At 47.4% G+C, this 22,366-nt stretch overlaps 1 protein-coding gene across 1 annotated transcript in view; it reads left to right on the plus strand.

Annotated features, from left to right (window-relative positions):
• Positions 1-5,091: 5,091 nt before the first annotated feature.
• The window catches only part of LOC119646702 (bromodomain adjacent to zinc finger domain protein 2B), a 149,624-nt gene continuing 132,349 nt past the window's right edge, over positions 5,092-22,366 (plus strand). The window contains exon 1 of the mRNA XM_038047269.1: positions 5,092-6,613. The gene's annotated coding sequence lies outside the window, so the exon portion shown is untranslated. The remainder of the gene's footprint in view (positions 6,614-22,366) is intronic.

Below are 22,366 nucleotides of genomic sequence, written 5' to 3' on the forward strand. Positions count from 1 at the left end.
AGAAGAATAAGGATAGGAGAATACAACTTTGAGACCGTTGACAATTTGTCCTATCTAGGGTCGAAAATCACAACCGATAACAGCTACGATGATGAAATCCGCGCACGGTTGTTGTCAGCCAACAGAACCTATTTCAGCTTACAAAAACTGTTCCACTTGAAACACGTAGGGTCAAAGCTCTTACTGTACAGGACAATGATCTTGCCAGTCCTCATGTATTCCTCGAAAACTTGGGTTCTTAGCAAGAAAATTTGCGAACTCTTGGCCGCGTTCGAGAGAAGAATCCTCCGAAGAATTTTTGGCCCCCTACATGAGGATGGACGATTCCGTAGCCTACACAATGACGAAATCTATGAGCGATACCATGACTGTCCGGTTGTGGATAAAATCCGGCTCAATAGGTTACGGTGGGCGGGTCACTTAATCTGTATGGATGAGGATGGGATGATCCCACCCGGAAAGTCTATAAAGGCAATATCTATGGTAGAAAAAGAAGACGAGGAAGACGCTGCCTAAGATGGAGCGATGGCGTAGGTCAGGAGGCCAGACAGCTTTTTAGGATATCGAATTGGTGGACCTCGGCGCAAAACCGGGATGTCTGGAGTTCCTTATTAAGACAGGCCTAGACCAGATACCGGTTGTTGCGCCGTTGATGATGATGATCTCCTTGTCTAATTGATTGCTTGCTCCCACGAAGTTGGTACCATGATCACTATATATCCCGGAGTAAAGACCTCTTCTTGCAGGGAATCTCTTGAATGAAAAGCTTCGGTAGTCAAGTCGCTTACTAGTTCCAAATGCACAAACTTGGTTACCATGCATATAAAGACGCAAACATATCCTTTCAGAACAGTAGTAAACCGGCCTTTGCACATCCATGTGGACGTACGTAGTCTACTCTGCAATGGGGCTGGGGACTGACACCGTCGTAAATTCAGTGATGAATCTGATAACGACGGCGTGTGAGGCTTCCATGCCCCGGAGAGGCCCCAGGCGCGACAAGCCTTCTATGTACTGGTGGACGGCGGAAATTGCCGACCTACGGAAGGAGTGTCATAAGCTCCGCCGTTTGGCACAACGTTTGTACGCCAACGAGGAGGCATGCGCCATAAAGGCACAATATAGATCAACAAAAAGGAGACTCCGCAGCGCTATAAATAAAAGCAAAGCTCGCGGCTGGCAAAATCTTGTTAATAAGGTGAATGATGACCCGTGGGGACTTGGCTATAAGCTTGTCACTTGGAAAATCGGGGCTCTGCGGAAGCCCTGCATATTGAGCACCGACCAGATGGACCGCATTGTGCGGGCATTGTTCCCCAGACACCCTGTACGGGTTGATGTAAACAGCGCGGAAAGCGTCGTGGATTGCCCCCTTTTCACAATGGGAGAACTCGAAAAACCGGTTCTCACTATAAAAAACAGGAAGGCGCCAGGTCCTGATGCCATCCCAGCGGAAGTTTACAAACTGGTGTTCCGCCAACGGCCAGAATTGCTGCTCGAAGCGTTCAACGCGTGCTTGAAGGAGGGCATTTTTCCATGTCGCTGGAAAGTGGCCAGACTCGCGTTGATCAGTAAGGGTAAAGGAGACCCGGAGCTCCCGTCTGCATACTGACCGCTGTGTATGCTTGACACGGCCGGAAAAGTGCTCGGGAAGCTCATCAGGGGTAGACTCGCTGAAGCGATCCGTACTGCCGGGGACTTATCCGCAAGGCAGTTCGAGTTTAGAACAGGGAAATCTACAGTGGATGCTGTTATGGAGGTCGTAGATGCGTTTAATCGAGCCGGGGCACACAGCCGCCGATCTCGACGGATAGTGCTCCTCATAACACTTGATGTCAGAAATGCCTTCAATTCCGTAAGATGGACAGATATGCTAGGCACACTAGAGAACTCCTTTCACGTGCCAAGCTATCTCTTGCGGATATTGAGGGATTATCTGAAAGACCGCTCCCTGTTCTATGAGACGCTAGAGGGCCAGAGGAGGATGGAAATCACGTCGGGAGTAGCGCAGGGATCCATCCTAGAGCCGGACCTCTGGAACGCTTCCTACGATAGTCTGCTGAGACTCGATATGCCTGAAGAGTCGCGCCTGGTCGGTTATGCAGACGACGTTGCGGCACTTGTTGCCGGATGCACTGTTGAACAGGCGCAAAGCAGACTTGGCATATTGATGCGACGGGTAAGCGGATGGATGACTGCTCACGGTTTCAACCTTGCTCTGGAAAAAACCGAAGTAGTCATCCTGACCAGAAGGAGAATCCCGACCTTGCGTCCCATATCGATCGGCGAGTTGACTATAGAGTCAAAACCAGCGATTAAATACCTTGGTTTAATGTTCGACTCGAAGATGAGCTTCTTCGAGCAAATCAAAGCAGCCGCGGACAGGGCTGCAGCAGGAGTCGCGGCCTTGAGTCGGCTAATGGCGAATGTCGGCGGCCCTATATCAACTAGGAGACGTCTCCTCATGGGAGCAACGCAGTCCGTCCTTCTCTACGGTGCGGAGGTATGGGCTGATGCCCTTGACAAGGAGGTGCACCGTAAACGCCTCGCTCAAGTGCAGAGGCGGAGAGTTTTGCGAGTGGCGTCTGCTTATCGCACTGTCTCCGAACCGGCTGTGATGGTGATTGCGGGAGTGATCCCCGTTGCCCTGTTGCCAAGGAGCGCAAAGCTATCTATCGCCGTAAGGGCGAAAACTTAAGAGAAGTGGTTGCCCGTGAAGAACGTCAATGCACCCTTAACGGGTGGCAAATTGAACCAAGGGGCTAGTGGACTGCGCGGCTCATCGACAAATTAGACCCATGGTTGAACAGAAAGCACGGTGAGATTGATTACTTCCTTACCCAACTTCTAAGTGGGCATGGAGGTTTTCAGTCTTACCTGCACAGGGTTCGGAAGGTGCGATCTCCTGATTGTGTGTTCTGCAATGGAGTGGCGGATGACGCTGAACACACCTTTTTCTCTTGCGAGAGGTGGGACGGCCTCCGCCAGCAACTTTATGCAGACACAGGGGAGCTCTCTCCAGACAACATTGTCAGAGAGATGCTGAAGAGCGCTGGCAGCTGGAATCGTATTGCGCATTATGTTCGGGCTCTTCTTACTACGAAGAAGATTGAATTCGACCGGCAGAGGGGTCGGACGGTAAGGGGTTCCCTGAACTAACAATTCCCTTCCTCCCCTCCCCTCCCGTTGGTGAAAGGAATTCCCTGACGTAATGTGTGAAACGGTTCCAGGCTAGTTCTCTGATGACAGGGAGGTGTTTAGTTGGTAGTCCGCCAGCGTGCTGTTGCGGGAGTCTAACACTCTGTGCGTAAACGCATTCACCTACCCTACTCCCAAAAAAAAAAAAAAAGAAATGGGGCTGGGGATAACACGAACGGCAGGAATGTTCTCCATCAGTTGCTGGGTGTACGCAGAGCGGTAGTTAGCTGGTGAAAGGTTCCATTGCGGTTCTCCGCCTCGGGGTGATTCCAGTTAACCCGTTGGGGAGTTCCGTCCCCACGTACTCGAGGAGGGCGATCAGACCCCAGTCTGCAAGGGACTCATCTGAAGTGGCTTTGCCACGAGGCCTCACCGGAGGTTATCTGGTACCATGGGAACCGGGATGGCCCTCTGAGAGCATATGCTCCAGGAGAATTCCTGGAGGATGTGTTCTCGGCCCAGTTATTTGCGGTTGGCCCCGTAGTGGGAGTTTCATGGTGGTTGTGGTTACGCCTACATCGCGGGCAGAGCTCCTCGGAGCTCGAGCGTGGAGTTGCGCTGGACAACTCGGGTGCCGTACTCCTTAGTCGCGGCAGAGGTGTTAGATAGGCCTCGCATCCACTGGTATGAATGCTGAGCCTGCACTCAGTATAAACCAGGACCGCTGTGCTTGCATGGCAGGGCTCTGATTGTGGTCCCAAAATCAATCCGTGTCCGAAGAGGACCGTGGGATAATGCCTTCACGGCAGGTACTCACGACTTTCATCAGTTGCTGGCTGCGACTGTCCATGTATCTAACACAGATCAGACAGCGATGACGATCGTTTCAAATCACCTTCTGATTGTTCAGAATCCAATATCGCATCCTCAAATAATTGGGGACAGTCGTCACCCTCCCCTCCCCCCGTGGATGCTGTGCAATTGTGAACAGACGTGGCCACTGGTTGGCCAAACGGGTTTCTTCCGAGGTCGTTGAATTTGTTAAATTTTTGGTCTGATCCCTTTCTATCAGGGCTCTCATTACCTCAAATTTCGCCTTCATGGGAAAGTACGGATCTTCCGCCTTTAGGAGGCGTAGCAGCTTCCGGCGATTTGTCCGAAAATTGGCCACCAATTCTCGAACTTCTGCAGCTTTTTCGCCAGATACTCCGGATATTGTCAAGCAGGACCATCCTTTTTTTGTATTTTTTCTTGAAGACTTCAGCGTCCTTCGTGATGTCCCTCTGCTGAACTAGGCGTAAGGATGCTAACCCTAAAATAAGATACACGCATGAAAGTTCACACAAGACAATGGATATCGCATCCACCGTATCTTTTTGCAGTTTCCTTCAAAATAGATGTTTTGGAGTTGGTCAAATTTGTATGCATCATTTTCAGTGGGTATCTCTGTTCTTATCCGTTTCGATTTCCCAATATGTCCCGCTTGGTGCAGATTGGATGGGTTGCAAGGAAAACGGGAAGAACGAATATCTGCTAACCCATCGGATCTTGTGGAACATGTATCTGTAAAATGGAATAGCAGCATTCACGGTAACAAATGCCTCCATGACCGTCGCGTGCGGGAAGGATAGAAAGTTTGCTGGTAAAATTGCGCGAGGGTACAGTTCACAAAAGCAAACGGACTTAAAGGACTCGAGTGGTGTGGAGGCACGGAGGCATATCCTTTGCGCCAGGGACAAACATAACCGAGGGGTGCCTGCCGTCGACATTGCTGCAAGTTGGACGACTGCCTGTGTGTGTCGTCCCCGTGCACAACATTTGGGAATCGTCGCCGTTTCAAACATTAATTGTGACCCGGCTCACTCGAATCGCTTCCCAAGTCTGCAATGTTTGATTACCCCAGCAACGGCGGAGTTCGGTTGGCATGCAATCTATCGGAAGTTGGTGTTGAGCGGTCATTCTGTGGATAACTCGCCCAATCTGCTGTGGCCTGGACCATCTTGGAGCTTCAGTAACAATCTTCTTGGACAATCCGGAGTGATACTAAGTGTACTTAGCCCGGTAGTGTGGTTTGTGCGTCGCTAGTCAGATTATGGGAGCGTACTAAGCCGCGGCGAAGGCGATAAGCGACAAAGCAACGCGGCCGCACAAAAGTATTCTAGCATTCGCCCAAGATAGCAAAGTGGATGAGGCAGCCACGGCTCGAGATACTTTGCCTGCCCTCGCCGTGTGTCCGCGTCCGTGTCCGACTCATTTTACCTTTTAATGTTCTCTCCGCGCGACCGAGCAACGTGCCCGCAGCCCGCCGCCGCCGCCGCGTCGTCGTTGTCGTATCTTTTTGAGGAGTGAGTCTTATTTCGAGATGTGATGTTCTGTGGCAAAGATGGTGGCAAATATCTTCCGAATCGTATCTTCTGCGTGCCTGCTGTTGATTTAGCCGAACTAACTGGCATTTTCGGATTAATTTGAGTGGTCAGTTGTTGGTGTTGCGACGTGTGGTTTGGATTTTCTGAGTTTTGTAGGCTACGGGGTTCCGACAGTGAACTTAGATTAGATAGTTTTCCGCGGATTAGTGCAGACTTGGCGACAAGGTGCTGTGCACTCGGCCAGGTTCAGTGTGAAAAACATTCGTTTTGTGTGTCGTGCTCCACGCTAGCCGCCTAAGGTAGTTGGCCAGAGATGTTGGCAATTATTGCATTTTAACGAGCACCATTGCAGCAGAGATACACCCGATAATATTCGCACGCGAGTATCGCATAGCCATCCCATTCCCAAGGAGTACATTCGCTTTTCTTCGTGGCCGCGTCAAGAGGAGGAAAATCGATTTTCCAGTTTCATTTGCTGCTCCGTAGTGTTTTCTATCGCTATATGTGTCGTTGATTCGTGTCGTATTTATTATGTCTATGGCGATTTATTAAATGCGAGAATTGTGTGTACTTTTGTGACTGGGGCGACTATTCGGGTGATGACAACTAGTGCGGTCCCGGTGGTGGCGGCGGCTCATGAACGCTAGGCTTCGGTGTGTTTGGGTGTTGCGGTACGCGGCGGATAGTGCAAGCGGTTACGCGGGGTAACGGTAGGATCGCGCCCGGGGGCGCGGGTAGGGCGAACAGCAGTCAGTAGCCAGCAGGCAGAAGTTACTGGGAAGGTAGTGAGTGCGCGAAGGGACCGCGGACCGAGGGCGGCGGCGAAGACAAGAATAATTCGGAACAAGTTGAAAAGACACTAGAAAAATTCAAAACGGCCACTTTAGCCATGCACTCGCGTCTACTTACCCCTCCAAAAACAATCATGAGAAGTTTAATACAGTGACCGAGGCCGATACATTCTGTGGACGACATTTTTCTAATTATAATGCATTGGGCCATGTGTAGTGTAGGTGTCCGGGCCAACGGGGAAGAGTGAATCGCGGATTTGCGTTGGATTAAGGATTAATGGACCTAATCACGGACTGCAGCGGGAGGAGGAACTGAAGGTAAGTCTTTGTCTGCACACTAAGCGACTATTAGCATGTATCTTGAATTATGTAAGTTGGGCTCGATTGCTCCTGTTGCACTTTGCACAGTTATCTCAAATTGAAAGTCTCCGAGGCTGAAGCGACGAACTAGACTGTACACATATAATTAACGCAGCAGAAAATCATTAGATGGATCGCAAACAAAAATAGATTGAAAACTTTCGCCAAAGTTCAGTCTTCCACCTTTCCTTTGATGGAAAAATCACCCACAGGCTGGGGATCCATTGTGTATGTACGTCGTACGTCGTACAACAAGAACGTCTACAACTTGAAATTCGCAAATTTTATGGTTGAGCAGCGTGGAAGGAGCAGCTCTTTCAGATCATGGGAAATATCTTGTATCTTAACGGGTGTATCATGTATTTTGGCACTAACTTCAGGCGTTTATTTGATTGCATAAACAAACACACAAATGTAAACCAATGCACTAGTCACACTTAACTGTACTCCTACTGAACTGTCAAACTCAAATTGTGCAGTTAGATCCATTCAAAATGTCGTACAAGCTCGATTTACGGAAATCTGTCGCCAACATGTTTGGCGGACTAAGTTCTAGTGAAATTCTTGAAATGTTCAAAGACAAGCCAATCTCTCGCAGAACAATTTTCCGTCTTCTGAAGGATTGTCGCGATGGTAAAGAGCCCGAAAACAAAAAGCAATGCGGTGGTCCATCCAAATTAGGTGCCAGAACAGTCATAAGTCTGCTATCAAGTGCGAAAAACAAGGTTGGTCAATCAACACGCAAATTGGGATGAAAATTTGGTGTTTCGAAAGATACAGTCCATCGTATTTTGAAGAAAAACAACGTAATTTATCGTAAACGTCGACGAGCACCAAAATATACACAACAACAACTCGAAAAAATACCAAAATGCTGCCGTGCACTTTGTGACAAACACTTTGCGAATGGAAAATCCATAATTTTGGATGATGAATCGTATTTCACATTCTCGCATCATGAATTGAGCGGCAACGACGGCTTTTATACTGACAACATTGAAGCAACAGCAGATGATGTTAAATATGCCGGCAAATCAAAATTTGAACCAAAGGTGTTGGTGTGGGCAGCCATTTCATCGAAGGGTGTTTCAGAGCCTTTGATTCGATCAAACAAATCAGAAGCGATCAATGCTGACATTTATATCGGCCAATGCTTGCCGAAATTGAAGCAATTCATCGAAAAACATCATGGTCGTGACGAAATAATGTTTTGGCCGGACCTTGCAAGCTGTCATTATGCAAAAAAAAACATTGAATTGGCTGACTGAGCAAAATATACCATTTGTGCCGAAAAAGGACAATCCTCCAAACGTACCTCAGGCACGTCCAATCGAAAATTTTTGGGCAGTTCTCAAGCGTATGGTCTACGTCGGTGGCTGGGAGGCTCGAAACGAGCAACATTTGATTGGTCGAATCAAGAGAAAGTTGAAGGAAATCGATCCATCGGTCCGCCAAAACCTGATTCGGAACATTCGCTCCACACTACGAAAAATCGAGGACCATGGTCCATTAAGTGTACTGTAAATGTATTTTTCGACGAATCATGAACAGAATAAAGTACGATTAAAAGGATTTTTCAAATCGATTGTTTGTTTTCGAATGACATGCTTTTGAAGTTAGTGTCAAAATACATGATACACCCGTTAAGTGAATATGCATTCACATCGAATTCATCATCATCATCAACGGCGCAACAACCGATATCCGATCTAGGCCCGCCTTAATAGGGAACTCCAGACATCCCGGTTTTGCGCCGAGGTCCACCAATTCGATATCCCTAAAAGCTGTCTGGCCTCCTGACCTACGCCATCGCACCATCTTAGGCAGGGTCTGCCTCGTCTTCTTTTTCTACCATAGATATTGCCCTTATAGACTTTCCGGGTGGGATCATCCCATCCTCATCCATACGGATTAAGTGACCCGCCCACCGTAACCTATTGAGCCGGATTTTATCCACAACCAGACGGTCATGGTATCGCTCATAGATTTCGTCATTGTGTAGGCTACGGAAACGTCCATCCTCATGTAGGGGGCCAAAAATTCTTCGGAGGATTCTTCTCTCGAACGCGGCCAAGAGTTCGTAATTTTGCTTGCTAAGAACCCAAGTTTCCGAGGAATACATGAGGACTGCCAAGATCATCGTCTGATACAGTAAGAGCTTTGACCCTATGGTGAGACGTTTCGAGCGGAACAGTCTTTGTAAGCTGAAATAGACTCTGTTGGCTGACAACAACCGTGCGCGGATTTCATCATCGTAGCTGTTATCGGTTGTGATTTTCGACCCTTGACACACTGATATAATGCTGAGCTTCATCAGCCGATCATCAAATCGTTCGACTTCTTTAATGGCATCACGGAAACCCTCTGAGATGGCAACGCCAACACCATATTGAGTGTGTGGGTTACCAAAATAGAGAAGTTTGTAGCCATTTTTACCGTGTTCGCGTTCAATGTCGCAGCTTTTGGCACCAGACCATCGGGTTTCTTGCAGAGCGCAGATGTCAATGCACCTTTTCCGAAGTGCTCTTGCGAGTTCCTCCGTCTTTCCAGTTAGGGTACCAACATTTAGCGTGCAGACACGTATTTGTTTTGTTCGTTGTGTGCGGACTAACTTGCTTACGTCCTGACGCCGTCCATGCGTCAAGAACCCTTGCCCATTTCTCGACAGGACCGGGGCCCGTCCTGCCGCGTCGACTGAGGTGGACGCCCTAGCACTTCTCCGAGGCTTGTGACTCAATCCGATCATCATGTTTGTAACGACATTCTATGCATTTTCTTGGTCGACCTGTCGCGGGGCCTGTCACCAAGAGAGATCAGGTAGGATTTAGCATAGTAGAATAACTCCAACTATACTCTATTTATCTCTTTCCCTGATCTCAACATTTTATTTTTGTTTTACTGAGGATAGTACAGAGTACGTTGCCTCAAACCCTCCTCCTTTATCTGGGCTTGGGACCAGCATACTATGTTAATAGCATGGCGGAGTTAGAAATTGTCAACCGTTTCAAAGTGCGGTTTGATGTTGTTGGTTGATTGGTTTCTTCGGTGCTGACGTTGCCACCATATATTTTGTCTTGCCTTCATTGATGTGCAGCCCAAGATCTCGCGCCAATTCCCGCCTGCTCGATCTGGATGAAGGCAGTTTGTACGTCTCGGGTGGTTCTTCCCATGATGTCGATATCGTCAGCATAGGCCAGTAGTTGGGTGGACTTGAAGAGGATCGTACCTCTTGCATTTACCTCAGCATCACGGATCACTTTCTCGAGGGCCAGGTTAAAGAGGACGCATGATAGGGCATCCCCTTGTCGTAGACCGTTGTTGATGTCGAAAGGTCTTGAGAGTGATCCTGCTGCTTTTATCTGGCCTCGCACATTGGTCAGGGTCAGCCTAGTCAGTCTTATTAATTTCGTCGGGATAACGAATTCTCTCATGGCCGTGTACAGTTTTTTTGTGCTATCATAGGCGGCTTTAAAGTCGATGAACAGATGGTGCAACTGTTGTCCATATTTCAACAGTTTTTCCATCGCTTGCTGCAGAGAGAAAATCTGATCTGTTGCTGATTTGCCTGGAGTGAAGCCTCTTTGGTATGGGCCAATGATGTTCTGAGCGTATGGGGCTATCCGGCCTAGCAAGATAGTGAAGAATATCTTATAGATGGTCCTCAGCAACGTGATACTTCTATAATTGCTGCACTGTGTGATATCTCCCTTTTTATATACAGGGTGCGGCAGCATAACTTCCTTTTTTCAAAACTCAATAAAAACTATTGTATGCATCGGAAAATATTTATTTATTTTTTATAATGTAGGTACATGTCTAAAGTTTTTATTTACATTGTTTTGAAGATCAAATCTGTTAGGTGACGTCCCCCATTCTCCATACATTGCGTAAACCGATTTCTGGCGTTTGTCATGACTCTTGTTAGCATAGCAGGTGTTATGTTGGCAATTTCTTCTTGGATGTTGGTTTTCAAATCTTGTAGGGTTCTTGGACGGTTCACATAAACACGGGATTTCAAAAAACCCCGTAGAAAAAAATCACAAGGGGACAGATCGGGAGAGCGTGCCGGCCATTCCAAATCGCCTCTAATTGAGATAAGGCGCTCTGGAAAGTGTTCCCTCAAAACAGCCATCGATGCTCTTGAAGTGTGTGCTGTTGCACCGTCTTGTTGGAACCAAGTGTCCCCCAAATCCAAATTTTCTAGCCGTGGGAAAAAAAAAATTCTGGTCCGAATTCACTGTCACTGTAACCTCATTGTCCTCAAAAAACCATGGACCAATAATTCCAGCTGAGGAAATTGCACACCACACTGTGACTTTGGGTGAATGCAAAGGCTTTTGATGCAATTCTCGAGGGTTGGTGTCAGCCCAGTAGCGCATGTTTTGTTTGTTAACCGACCCACACAAATGAAAATGGGCTTCATTGCTAAAAAAAAAACAATAGCACCCTCGGGAACGACATCAAGAAGAAGCTCACACGCGTTCATCTGAGAATTGAAGTCACGTTCTGAAAGTTCCTGCACTATCCCCATCTTATAGGGATGAAAATGAAGATCATCACGAAGAATTCTTCTCACAGAACGATCGGATAGTCCAAGGGCAGATGCGTGTTTGCGCGCAGAACGCCGTAGCGATCGCAACATTGACGCTCTCACTGCTTCAATGTTCTCAGGTGATCTAACGGGCCGAGGGACTCCAGTTCTTCCTTTTGTCGCACTTGCAATTTGTCTGAATGTAGTGACCCATGTAATAATTGATTTGCGGTCTGGGACGGGAGCCAACGGGACTAAATTAAAGCGATTCCGAAATGCACGCTGTGTTGCAATAACCGAACATCCGCTTGAAAAGTAAACCTCAACGGCAAAGGCACGCTCCTCACTATTCCAACGCATGATGGCGACTGAACCGTGTCGGGACAAAACTTTACAGTATCCTCTCTTGAACGAGACCACTAGCGCTCCGCTATGACGTCAACTAACTGAGTGGCGCGCATTTTAAAAAAGGAAGTTATGCTGCCGCACCCTGTATGAGACAGATAATGCCTCGTTGCCAATCGTCAGGCATTGATTCGCTGTCCCATACCTTGAGCACAAGTTGATGAAGCACTTGGTGTAACTGGTCGTCTCCATATTTAACCAATTCGGCTGTAATTCCATCGGCTCCTGGCGACTTATGATTTTTTAGCCGATGAATTGCACGGACTGTTTCTCCTAAACTTGGTGGTGGCAGTATTTGTCGGTCGTCTTCAGTTGGCGGGATCTCCAACTCGCCGATGTTCTGGTTGTTCAGTAGCTCATCAAAGTACTCAACCCATCGCTCTAATATGCCAATTCTGTCGGAAATCAGATTTCCCTCTTTGTCTCGGCAAGATGAGCATCGAGGTGTATAAGGCTTCATCCTGCTGACTTGTTGGTAAAACTTCCGCGCCTGGTGCGGTTGCCCCCTGTACTTTTCTAGTTCATAGACTTGTTGGTTCTCCCAGGCTTCCTTTTTCCGTCTGTGAAGTCACTTCTCCACTCATCGGAGTTCGTGATAAGTCTCTGCGCGTGCCCGCGTTCTTTAAGAATGCAACATTACTCGGTATGCGGCATTCTTCCGTTCCGTTGCTAGCTTACATTCATCGTCAAACCAACCGTTCCGACTCCTTTTGCGGCTGGGGCCAAGTATGCTTGTGGCCGTATCCATGATATCGTTCTTCAGGTGATTGTGAAGATCATTTGTTGATGCTTCATCTCCAGGTCCTCTGTTGACTGCGGTTATTGCGGCATCCATTTCCCTCTTATAGGTGTCGCGGAGGGTTGTGTTGTGGATGGCTTCAGTGTTCACTCTCACCCGATTGTCAGAGGGGATTCTAGGTGGTATTGTTATTCGAGCTCGGAGCACCATGCCAACGAGATAGTGATCCGAGTCTATATTGGCCCCCCTATATGTTCTGACATTCATCAAGGCTGAGAGGTGGCAACGTTCGATCAACACGTGGTCAATTTGGTTGAAAGTGGTCCCGTCTGGAGAGGCCCACGTATGTTTGTGGACCGCTTTCCGCGCAAACCAGGTACTTCCAACAACCATTTCGTGTGACCCTGCTAATTGAATAATCCGCAGTTCGTTATCATTTGTTTTTTCGTGTAAGCTATGGGAGCCAACGTATCGCCTGAATACGGGCTCCTTCCCTACTTGGCTGTTAAAATCCCCAAGTATGATTTTAATATCATATCTGGGACAGGCTTCGAGGGTTCGTTCTACTGCCTTGTAGAAGGTATCCTTCTCCGACTCTGCAGTCTCCTCTGTAGGGGCGTGAACGTTAATGAGGCTTATATTTTTAAACTTGCCTCGTTCGCTTATGTTTTCAAAGCCGATAACAGCAGGTTTCATTTTTTGGCTGACTAAGAAACCTACTCCGAGCACATGGTTTACTGGATGACTGCCATAATATATGGTGTAGCGGCTTTTCTCCTAGAAACCGGTCCCTGTCCATCGTATCTCTTGTAACGCTATTATATCAGCCCTATATTGGGACAGGGTATCGGCTAGCTGCTCATCAGCTTTATCTCTGTCCAGGGAGCGCACGTTCCATGAGAGAATGCGCAAATCGTTAGTCCGTTGTCGTTGCCGGGTTCGTCGTTGTAAAGTCCATCCTGTCCGAGGCTCCTTTCGTGGCTCCGTAACATCGGTTTTCCGTGTAGGGTTGTCAGCCCTACCCAACTCCCAACCTTGGTACAGTTGGTACAGTTTGTCCCGTTTTCAGGCGCGGGAGACTCGCCTTTATCCTTCTCCGTCTGCAGCTTTTCGTTACGAAAGAGCTCCCAGCGGTCACCACATGGAGGTGGAGATAGGGTTTGGTAGTAGAGCTGTTGGTGTTGGTTCAGCAGGCATTTCCCAGGTTTTATGCTCCATCGTGGATACCAATCCACGTTTTGCCCTGGGACCTATACTACCCTTTGACCACATCGAATTACTACTAAATAAAAGCCACAATTACCCTACGAATGGTGCCAACTCTCCCACATTCATCAATCTTCCGAAATTCCTGTCCATCTTCGCTCCGGTATCATTGAACAATCATCAATTTTTCGTAATTCAGGTAATGGAGACCGGTTAAAAAGTTACCTACAAATATCTGGAAATCGATTTGAATGTGTTACTCATGAAATAAAACATTGAGACCAGTGATAAAGTGCTCCTATCACAAAATAATATACTGAGTCAACAAAAGTTGATAAGCAAAAGTTAAGATAAATATTTAGCGTAGACTGAAAGGCTTACACACGTTTGGCGCGTTAATGACTATTGCGAGAAGTAGCACCTACTCGGAATGGGAGTATCAATCGTAACAAGGAAATAAACAATGTTATGGGGCTAACGACCCACAAAATGGAGTGAGAATCAACCAATTGTGGCCGGTATTGTTCGCAGTTCCTCCTGCAAAATGTGTGTTGCGTACCTTGGGCCAGCGCCTAATCGGGAGCGTGATCCATACTATTCCGTCTGACCATTTATAGAATTTTGATATTAAGTCGTAAATTATAAAATTTTGTTCATGCATACTATCTATAAGCACATATAGCGGAATAAACGCTTGATATTTGCCTGGAAGGTGCTCCATGTTATCATCGGGCATGTGAAAGGCTTATGAAAAACAGAGAAACGTTTCATATATCTGAGCGAAACCGTTACGAAATCTATAGGAAATAGCTTTTTTCTAGCCCCGACATATGGAAGAAAAATGGTGATTCGCGGTCTCTTAAAAAACTGGTCGAGACCCGGAAGCTTGGAACTTCAGGTATGAAACGTTAAAGAACTTCAGTGGATGATTGCCATTTTTTTCTTAAACAAACTTTAATTAATTCATCTGAGCGAGGTTCTAGATTGGTTCTTCAGTAGTTAGCAGTTTAGTTAGAAAAAATGTTGTCGCAGGGGAAATGTAGTTTCAGTATGTGGGATTATTCATTTTGATGTCATTACCAACTATCCGATACTTTACGTTGATCATCATCAACACCCGAACAACCGGTATCCGGTCTAGATCTGCCTTAGTGAGATACTCCAGGCATCCCGGCTTTGCGCCAAGGTCCACCAATTCGATATCCTTAAAAGTTGTCTGGCGTATTAGCCTACGCCATCGTTCGATCTGAGGCAGGGTCTCAACTTATTTTGCTACTGTTACCTCGCTATCGGGTAGCTGGATGGTGTAGTGCTTCTCCGAACGTTTCAGAACTCTGAAAGATCCATCATAAGATGGTTTCAGAGATCCCTTGACATCTGCGCGTAGAAAGACGTGTGTACAGAAGGAGAGATCTTTGTGCCAGTAGACCCGCCCTGGTTGATGATGGTCGAAACAGGCCGATGTCATTTTCAGAGCCGTCTTCCGTTTTTCTACTATTGGTTAATCGTCTGTGTTGATCACTGTTGGGGAAAAGAATTCGTCGCAACCTAGTGCCGCAAACCAATCTGGCGGTGTTGTGTCCAGTATCTCCTCTTGGCGTGGAACGAAGGGCTAATAGAACTTTGAGCGAATGTCGAGTCCATTGCGGGTCATTGGACTGAGCCATGGTAACGCTTTTTAGGGATCGGTGCCAAAGTTTGACACTACACTGGCCTGTGGATGGTAGGGCGTGGATCGGATATGATCGGCGCCTAGGAACTGGACGAGACTGTTGAATAATTTCGACTCGAATTGACGTCCTTGGTCCGTTGTGATGCGATGAGGTACACCGAATCTAGCTATCCAGTGGTCGTTGAATCATCATCATCAACGGCGCAACAACCGGTATCCGGTCTAGGCCTGCCTTAATAAGGAACTCCAGACATCCCGGTTTTACGCCAAGGTCCACCAATTCGATATCCCTAAAAGCTGTCTGGCGTCCTGGCCCACGCCATCGCTCCATCTTAGGCAGAGTCTGCCTCGTCTTCTTTTCCTACCATAGATATTGCCCTTATAGACTTTCCGGGTGGGATCATCTTCATCCATACGGATTAAGTGACCCGCCCACCGTAACCTATTGAGCCGGATTTTATCCACAACCGGACGGTCATGGTATCGCTCATAGATTTCGTCATTGTGTAGGCTACGGAATCGTCCATCCTCATGTAGGGGGCCAAAAATTCTTCGGAGGATTCTTCTCTCGAACGCGGCCAAGAGTTTGCAATTTTTCTTGCTAAGAACCCAAGTTTCCGAGGAATACATGAGGACTGGCAAGATCATAGTCTTGTACAGTAAGAGCTTTGACCCTATGGTGAGACGTTTCGAGCGGAACAGTCTTTGTAAGCTGAAATAGGCTCTGTTGGCTGACAACAACCGTGCGCGGATTTCATCATCGTAGTTGTTATCGGTTGTGACGTTCGACCCTAGATAGGAGAAATTGTCAACGGTCTCAAAGTTGTATTCTCCTATCCTTATTCTTGTTCGTGTTTGTGTTTGACCAGTGCGGTTTGATGTTGTTGGTTGATTCGTCTTCGGTGCTGACGTTGCCACCATATATTTTGTCTTGCCTTCATTGATGTACAGCCCAAGATCTCGCGCCAATAGCCGCCTGCTCGATCTGTATGAAGGCAGTTTGTACGTCTCGGGTGGTTCTTCCCATGATGTCGATATCGTCAGCATAGGCCAGTAGTTGAGTGGACTTGAAGAGGATCGTACCTCTTGCATTCACCTCAGCATCACGGATCACTTTCTCGAGGGCCAGGTTAAAGAGGACGCATGGTAGCGCATCCCCTTGTCGTAGACCGTTGTTGATGTCGAATGGTCTTGAGGGTGATCCTGCTCCTTTTATCTGGCCTCGCACATTGGTCAGGGTCAGCCTAGTCAGTCTTAATTTAATTAATTTCGTCGGGATACCGAATTCTCCCATGGCCGTGTACAGTTTTACCATGGCTATGCTATCATAGGCGGGGTCGTTGAATGCCCTAGCGATAGTTTCCGCTAAATTTTCTTCGACTGCCAGAGCTTCTATCCAACGTGTGCATCTGTAGATCATGGTCCGGCAGAACCTTTTTCCTCGGATGTATGTATCGAATCGAGGTGGATGTGCTCCAAAAGGCCCGCTTGTGGTAAAGCTCCTCTGGGTATGAAGGTGTGCTTATGGATCTTCGATCCTTTGCGAGCGCTAAAAGCTCGCGACCATATCCAATATCGTAATTCATGTTTGGCCAGAGGAGCGTTGAGAAACAAGCTTTCGAGTAGCTCGGATGGCAGGTAGGGTCGAGGTTTTGGCGTTGTTTCACACAGAATAGAGGTTTTCCGTTCCGGGGATGTCCATCCATTGGAGTCGAAGGTTCAGATTAGCCTGCAAGTCCCGTAAGGATGAGTCGTTTATCTGTGCGCTGGCTAGTCTGGTTGCATCTCCAGCTAGACTTATTTCTTCACCCTGGAGAAGTCATCGGCGATTGTGTTGTTGGTTCCGCTCTGGTGCCTTATGTCAGTGGTGGACTGGCTAATGTAGATGAGTTGCTTTGTTCTCCTTGGTTCGATATTTGTCTTCTAGTTGAAGGCGAACACCAAAGGTTTGTGATCTGTGCAGTTGATAATTTACCTGCCCTGAAGTAATTGCTGAAAATGACGTACAGCACTGTAGATATCCAGAAGTTCCCTATTATACGTAAAGTACTTTTCCTGAGCCTCGTTGAATACCTTTGAATAGAACCCAAGCGATTACCAAGCTACGTTGACTGGTTGGTGAAGTACAGTTCCTATACTGTGATTTGAGGCATTAAAGTCTAATGATATTTCTGGGTCTGGATGATCTAGTAGTGTAGAATTCTGAAGATTTGCTTTGTATTTTTCGAACACAGCTACTCTAGAGTCGCTCCAGGGAATCGGAGACTTGTCGTTCTTCTTTGACATGTGTAGAAATGCGTTTAACGGCTTCTGTATAGTAACTGCATGTGGAAGGCCTCTTCAGTAGAAGTTCAGCGTTTCGAGAAATCTTCGTAGCTGCGTTACCGCCCCCTGGCATGTGTAGTCCTGGATTGCCTGTATCTTGCTAGGTAGTGGTGACACGCCTTGTGATGTTACCTTCTAGCCTAGGAATTCGATTTCTGGCTGGCCAAGATGAGATTTCGAAGGGTTGGGGTTGATTCCGTGCTCTGAGAGTCTCTTGAAGTCTGTCCTGAGGGGCTGCTTGTGCTCCAAATCATCTTTTGAGGTAATAAGCAAATTGTTCAAATTCGCAAAGACGAAAGGTAGATCTCTGGAAATTGAATCATTGAGTCGTTGGAAGGCCTATGCTGCATTCCGGCGACCAAGTGAATTCGAACAACCCAAACGGCGTCATAATTGTTTCTTTTTTGGGTCAGTTAGCAGCTGCTATTAGAATCTGGCTTAGAGAAAATATAATATGTTTGCCCTGTAGTCCCACGTTGTATCCGTCAGGTACAGTGTGTGCGTTGAGCCGGCGGTACCGGCCGCAAGGACGAATAGTGTCGTTCGCCTTTTCAATGATGTGCAGAGGACTCAACCAAGGGCTGTTGGATATTCGGCAGATTCCGTCATCCATCATCCACTGGAATTCTTGTTTTGCCGCTTGATACTTTGCCGAGGAGAAGTCTTCTAGCCTTATCGGCTACGAGCTGACCTGTAGTTTCTATGATGTGCTCTACAGCGTGCTTTAGTTGTTTCTTAGGCTGCGCAAGTCTTCTCAATTCACGAAACTGTGTGAGGAGATGCTGGAAACGTTTGCCTTCTGGGACCATCGAGACCGTGGGTAGGTTGCTTTGCATCACTTTTCCTTTCGTAGTGAGGCCGGTTTTACTATTGATCAGCTATCGACGCTGGAGATCTAATAAATTACTGTGGGTAGCCAAAAAGTCGGCTCCTATGATTGAACGATCTATTTGTACGATGACGAATTCTAACTGAAGAGGTCGCCTTAGGATGAAGTCCAGAACCTTGTTAGTTCCGTTGCAAGTTTTGATAGTACCCCGTTGGCTGCGAATCGAGTGTAAGACTCTGGTGCCGCCTTGGAGTTTTTAGGTAGGGGTAAAATGGAATGGTGTACCAGGAACGGTTTCTGCTATTAAGGTTAAGGTTAAACTCTATAACTTATACGCAGCGCGACATCTGCGGGCTTCTACACCAAATTTATGATGGTAGTGACAGTAGCCATAGTACAAATTGGCCGCGGTGAACTGCACTAACTCCTCTGATCCTCCAACTTCTTATAGGACAGGGTGCGGTCCACAGGTAAACCCTCAATATCCCTTGTGTGAAACAAAACCTTATTAAAATCGATTCAATGTCTGCGAAAACAGCTCAACCGATTATCATGAAATTTGGTGAGAAGGTGTGGTATGTGAATCGCTTTACATATAGCAAGTGGCGCCATCTTGTGTTGAATTTGAAGGGGGCGGCCCATACATGCGAAAGGGAGGTATAATTTTTTTTCCGTAGGAAGGCTTCGTCAAAGCGAAGGCGAAACGAGTCCCCATCTAGAGCTGCTATGCTCCACTCAGTTCTACAATTGCCGAATATGAGCAGATGCTGAGCGCTCTCGTTATGGATGCAAGAGGACGTTGTCCGACCATAATAGTAGGCGAACAACGAATGTGAGATGATGTGTTCTCCTCGAATCATTCGCGAAGCTAGACGTGGTACTCGCGAATGTGGAGGCCTCGCGCACTTTCAGAGGAAGGGGCCTGGGGTCTATAGTGGACTTGACATACGTGAGTACCGCTTTAGCCAGTATAGCCGCTTGGCATGTCAGTAACCGCTATATTCACAGTGACCACCAGGCAATCTGCATGGAAATTAAGGGCGAATTGTGTTCGGAAAAAAGTTATCGCAGAATGTCCGGTGGTGTGCTCGGCTTGGCGGCAAAAGCTTTGGAGGGAACACGTTTTCTGTGACGCTCAGAGCCGACATATCCCTGAAGGGTGTGGCTAGGGAAAAAGCCACCCAAATCACGGGGAATGGGTGACGAAGGTATGGGATGTTACTATGGTCAGAAGGCGATTGCTGCTGCTAGGTAACCAAACTACTGGTGGAACAACGAAATCGCAAGTTCGCGAGCCACATGTTTCTGGACAAGGAGTCATTATCAGAGGCTCAGGGGAAACCCCGATGGCAACGGACGCAGATGCTGAGGTCCAAGGAGAATTGGCTTATAGTTTCTTCCGCAAAATCACTTTTTCTAAGACCAGGTTAAAAGGAATGCATTACAGGAAGTGCCTCGCCTTCGATGTTTTATTGACGTGAAAAGTCTCGCCATTGATCCTTTTTCTTAGATCTGGTCTCTCACATCGGTCAATGTAGGTTTTGTCAGTCTTACTGTTTTTCGCGATGCCTAATTCTCCACGCGGCATTAAAGACGATGAAAAGATTGTGGAACTGATGGCCTATTCCAAGAGTTTCTCCATGAACGGCTTGGTATGCAGCCTTTTTAATATCGGCCGATGATGTTCTGCTTGTATAAGGCTATCTGGCCTGTCAAGATAGCCAAGAATATCTTATAGATGCTACTTAGCAATGTGATACCTCTACAACTGCTGCACTAGGGACTTCCCCTTTTTGTGGATTGGCAAATAATCTCGCGTTAGCAATCATCAGGTAGAGATTTGCTGTCCCAAACATGGATGAAAAGCTGATTAGGTGCCCCATATTTACCTAGTTCGCCTGCAATTCCATCGGCTCCCGGTAACTTTGGGTTCTTAAGCCGATGAACTGTATCGATCGTTTCTTCCATGTTTAGGGGTGGAATCATTTGTCTTTTATTGTTATGTATGATAGTTAATGGAACATCCAGCGATGATTATTAAGCAATTCATCAAAGTGCTTACCCTATCGCTCCCAAATGTCCATACTCAGCCCCCAAAGATCGCAATTCAAACCATGGGAAAGGAAGCTAGGAGTGGCGCTAAGGATGGGTGGGTTTTGAAAACTGGGATGAGGAGTAGATACGGTTGTAGAAGACTACCGCCGGGGTCGAAAAGGAGATTACAGGACTGGAGAGATAAGAGGATTTGAGGGAACAGATGAGTTCGTAGAAGATTCTGTTCGACGAACTCGATCTCCATGGCCTGGGAGATAAGTGAATTTGGGTGGGATATGGATTTTTCCAGGAATTTGAGGGCGTGACGGGCTAGGACGGCGTCAATGCGGGGCGTTTAAGAGGAGTCGTAGAGGATCTGGTTGGAGATGTATTTGGAGCGGTTTTCGTTCTTGTATATGTTGTTGCAGTGGCGGAGGATTCTGCGTTCTTTGCAGCGGATTCGTTCGATTTGGTGAGGGGAATCATCGGACCAGAAGATGAAGCCGAAAACGAGGAGGGGACGGATAAGCTGTTTGTAGCAAAACAGCTTGACTTTCTGAGGAGTTGGACTAGTGTATTTTAGGATTGGGTAGAGGGATTTGAAGGCACCTGTTGCACGGTTCAGTGCCTTCGTGATATGTGGGACGTGGGATAGGCGGGAATTGATTGTCACCCCAAGGTAGGTGACTTCTTTGACGGTTCAGGGATAGGGTTGATCTTCAGGGATAGGGTTGAAATGTCGTTGCTCATTTTCGGCGTCATCCTAGCGGTACCACGGAATACGATGATTTCGCATTTTTGTGGATTTAGGGACAGTTTCCAGCGAGTGAAATACCGGTAGAGCTCGTCCAAATAGGAATTCAAGCGGGCTTCACCGGCAGGGATGTTTCTGGTGGAGGTGTAGTGGATGAGATCATCCGCGTATTGAAGGATTCGGATTGGATTTGGGTGTGGAGTTGGTTTAGGAAGGTCTGCGGTAAACAGGGAAAAGAGGGTAGCGGAGAGGACTGACCCCTGAGGGATGCCAGCCGGGCTAGAATATGGGGAGGAGAGGTGTTCACGGAGTTGGACTTGGGATTTCCGCCCATCAAGAAAGCTAAGAATTAGCTTGAAGAGGTGCAGATGGAACTGGAGGACTTCAGAAAGCTTGTATGCGAGTCCGTATTGCCATACGGAGTCGAAAGCCTTCTTTATGTCAAGGAGACAGGCTATGGTCGGTGCGTTCCGGTTGAGGCCGAGGAGGACGTCCGATTTGAGCACGAGTAGCGCATGCTCGACTGAGTGTTTGGGGCGGTTGGCGAATTGGAATTGTGGGATTGAATGATTGGAGTCACAGTGCTCGTCGATAATGACTTTGATGATCGGCTCGAAAATTTTGGCGGAGGATGAGAGGATTGAGATAGGCCTGTAGCTATCGGGATTTAGTGGGTTTTGGTTTTTTTTTTGGGGGATAGCAACAATTGGAGCACTTTTCCAATCTGTTGGGAAGTGGGCGTTGATAAGGCAATGGTTGATGATGGAGGACATAATGGGGGCAATGCTTGGGGCGCATTTCTTAAGGACGATGGAGGGGATTTTGTCAAGCCCAACCGATTTCTTGTTTTTGGAGGCGGCGATGGCCGCCTTGACGGAGTCTGGACTGACAAAGTGGATGGGGAGGATATTCTCTCGGTGACTTGGGTCGGCGAGAGCATGGGTGAAAGGATTTTGTGTGGATTGGGAAATGAGGTAGGAAGAGTGGGTTAGGAGTTGGGAGATTTTTCCGTTTACCTCGTTATCGAAACTTGGTTCACGGAAGTGGAGGGTGCAGTGGTGGGCTTGCAGGAAGTGGTCAGCGAGGATTTTTACTTTTTCTGTGGGAGGGATGTTTTGAGGAAGGATCGCGTTTTGTTGGACTGATTTGCCCAAACGCGGGCAGGTCGTTCTGAGTTCCCTGTATGTACCAGGGTTCAGCTCAGTGTTGGAGAGGC

Source organism: Hermetia illucens, chromosome 1, assembly GCF_905115235.1.
Source record: "Hermetia illucens chromosome 1, iHerIll2.2.curated.20191125, whole genome shotgun sequence".
In the NCBI taxonomy this organism is placed as follows: Eukaryota; Metazoa; Arthropoda; class Insecta; order Diptera; family Stratiomyidae; genus Hermetia; species Hermetia illucens.